General features: G+C 39.6%; 1 long non-coding RNA gene across 1 annotated transcript; it reads left to right on the plus strand.

Moving 5' to 3' along the window:
• The first annotated feature begins 1,737 nt into the window (after positions 1-1,737).
• LOC109959926 (uncharacterized) lies at positions 1,738-2,977 on the plus strand. The gene is made up of 3 exons (XR_002274902.1): positions 1,738-1,836; positions 1,951-2,049; positions 2,793-2,977. It is a non-coding gene; the product is annotated as an uncharacterized LOC109959926 (long non-coding RNA).
• The last annotated feature ends 348 nt before the right edge of the window (positions 2,978-3,325 follow it).

Below are 3,325 nucleotides of genomic sequence, written 5' to 3' on the forward strand. Positions count from 1 at the left end.
GTAAGGTTTAATAGCTTTTTCCTTATTTATTTGTCTTAATTTACGTTAGGAATCCATGTTTCTCTCTAACTATAATGGTTATATGTGAATGAAAAAATAAAGAGCTGAAAAGGGTGAGATGTCTCCAATAAATATTTCATAAAAATGTACATGGTCCTCTGTCACATTGTCTTCGAAGAATGGCTGGTGCTTGAAATGTTTTGTATCCTAAATACTGTACATAAACAAAGGATAAAGTTAACATCTATTCCTTGTAGAACTAAGGCGGACATACATTCTTCTACAGAACAACCTTTCCATCTGCTGGTTGCTGCCAGCTCCTCCATGCCTACGCCTACCATGTTTTGATCTTTCTCTTGTCTTTGATTATCTACCTGCTTGCCTTGGCCCTTTGGATTTATTTGTCTGTTCTGACTGACTGACTGCCTGTTACTGAATGTAAGCCTGCCTCACTAACCAGTAAAGCCTCCTTTTATTATATCAGTTCTGCTTCATGACTCTGCTTTTGTGTCCAAGAACTGTGAACAGCTGTGCTGCTGACTGTGGGATTCCATTTGTATTGTCCCACCTCCTCTGCTGAGAGGAGAGAATGGTAAATGGATTTAGTAAATTGGATAGTAATATTCAGACACTTATGGAAAATGAATGCAACAACATTAATTTCCACGATTAGATTTTCCACCATACAAATAACAAAGACACACACTTGGAAATATCATAAAGTGTTGATTGTTTATGAGATATCTAAAACAAAGTGAGGAAAGACATGGACAGTGAACAGAAAGAGATACTCCCACAGAGGTTTTTTTAAACACACAGTCAGCAGAGAAAGTTGGGAAGTACTGGTGAATGCTCAGTAAAAATCATCAATTGATGGCAGAGAAAGACAGTGGGACATGGAAACTGGATAAATGTCACAGGAGGCTTGCACAGAGCAAAAGAACATGAGAGAGCATAAGAGTGAGTGCCAGGATGTTGGAAATTCTCTTTGCAGCTCTATTTCCATTTTCAGGATCTGTCTTTGTTTTCCCTGGTGGTTTTGGCCACTTTATTTTTAAAGCATATTTTACCCATCCCATCAACGCTTCTCCCTGTTTTTCTGTCTCTCTTAATATTGTTATAGTTTCACTCTTCTCCTGTTGTCTTTTTCTCAGTTCAGGGAACAACACAAATAACAAAGGAGAGCAGTGTTTTTGTTGACACTAACTTTATAATTTATAAAAAAAAATTTTCTTTGTCTACTGATAGGTCAAACTGCTTAAATAATACATTTCTGGTGGTTGAAATGAATTTGATTAAATTTATTTAACTTGAATAATAATATGAAAATATGAAATGAAATATGAAATAATATGAAAAATAACATGCTAAACACCATTATACATATAAACAAACTAGTTTAAAGTGATTCCCAAGGTTACTCAGACTCATGGGGTACTGAACCTCAGTGGTTTTGAGTTACAACTATCATTTGACAAAAGTCCTGTAAGTCAAGAATACAACACATCATCTTATTTTAACAATTCAGCAAATGTATTTTTAAAAGCTGACAGCATAATGTCAGGTTTCTGTCCTACTGCTTCCTGTTTCAGGCTTTTATTTTGTTGCCACTTCCTGTTCTGGGTTTATCTCTGTTATGGACTCGTTATAGTAATCAGTGCTAATTACCTGCACCTGTTTTCACCTCATTATAAGCAGCCGTCTCCAATCAGTAACCTGCCATATTGTTCTTGACTTCGTACAGACATTCCAGCGTTATCCTTGCTTTCGTGATTCATGTTATTGACCCCAGATTGTTTCCTGACCACTGATTTCTGCCTAGCCCTCTGGATTGTTGTATGTTTATTGTGTGTACTGTAGAAAGAAATTCTTGATAAAATGATATAGTGCTATGTTATGTATTTGCAAAACTGTTCAAATAATTGTTTAATCTGTTTGACCTTTGGAAAGACTTGACCTGTGCACATGAAATGCTGTGCAAAGAGACTCACAACAACAGGAAACGCGTGCATGCAGAATGAGATGACTGGGCTGTCTGCAACAAGGGATGTAAGTGGGCGAAAGGTCTGATTGTGTTGAATTTATATTATCAGCATTTATCAACAATATATGAAATGCTTGGCCTTCTATAATCAATATTATAATCTGCATTAGCAAATATATCTACATGTTTATTTTAGTATCATATGCATTATAATAGTATCATATGCCTTATAATCTACTTTTGTTTTAACCATTTAATTTGTCTTAAAGAGTGTAGGAGACTTGCAGCTGACAATAGCAGAACCTGTAAGCAATCGACAGGAAACCACAACCCGGAACCAGAGCTTAGCAACGCTCTTGGTTACCAGAGTAGAGGGGAAGTGAGTAAGGGGGGCCTTCTCTAAAAACTGTCTGAGCTTAGAGCATTGAAAGGTCAGGATGTGTTCTCAGAATTTCACAGATCAAAATCTGCCTGGCGACAAGATCACCAAATGAGGGGTCAGACTGAGGTCAACAAACCAACCAAGGAGCGAGGATGAAGGACAACGCGGAGGACGTCAAATCTACCATCATTTGCATATTTGAAAACTGTATAATTGGACTGGGTTCAGGATTATAGGCGTTCCCTTGCTCTGAAGGCAAGCCGAACGGTTCTGCTGTCTAGAATTAGGGCCTCAGATAGAAATGGAACCCAGAGCTCTGTAATTGCTTTTCTTGAATATTGAGTGTAATAACCCTTCCAGACAGGTCGATGTACAGTCACCAGTTGTCGGCCATACCAACTCCTCTCAGCCTGTGTTTTCTTCCAGTAGCCTCCATCACCCACCAACCAGGAGTGACCCTGAGATGCAGCTCGGCCCACCTTTTCTAGTTCTTCACTCCACTACTCCTGCCACTGGTTGACACCCGGTCTCCCCAGTCATTCATCATCTACCTGCTTCTTGTTAATAACCACATTGCACTGTATAATATTAAATCACTGCTTGCACTGAAGTCGGCTACCTGGGTCCACCTCTCTTTCTCCATGTGCGAGCGTTTTGCATAACATCCACATATACCCTCTGACTGTGCTATTGCTCTACTGCCAGGTACTATGGCCCTTAAGGGCCGATTATTTTTCTTATCCATCCCTGAACAGGAGGCTTTGACAAACTATATTACGGAGGCCCTGAGGGTGGGGTTGATTCACCCCTCCTCCTCCCCGGCTCGGGTGGGGTTCTTTTTTTGTAGGGAAGAAGGATGGGGGGGCTATGACCCCGCATAGACTATCGTGGACTAAACAAAATCACTATTAGGAATAGGTATCCATTGCCACTCATGTCCTCAGCTTTTGAACTACTCC

This window comes from Monopterus albus, unplaced genomic scaffold, assembly GCF_001952655.1.
Source record: "Monopterus albus unplaced genomic scaffold, M_albus_1.0 scaffold41.1, whole genome shotgun sequence".
NCBI lineage: Eukaryota > Metazoa > Chordata > Actinopteri > Synbranchiformes > Synbranchidae > Monopterus > Monopterus albus.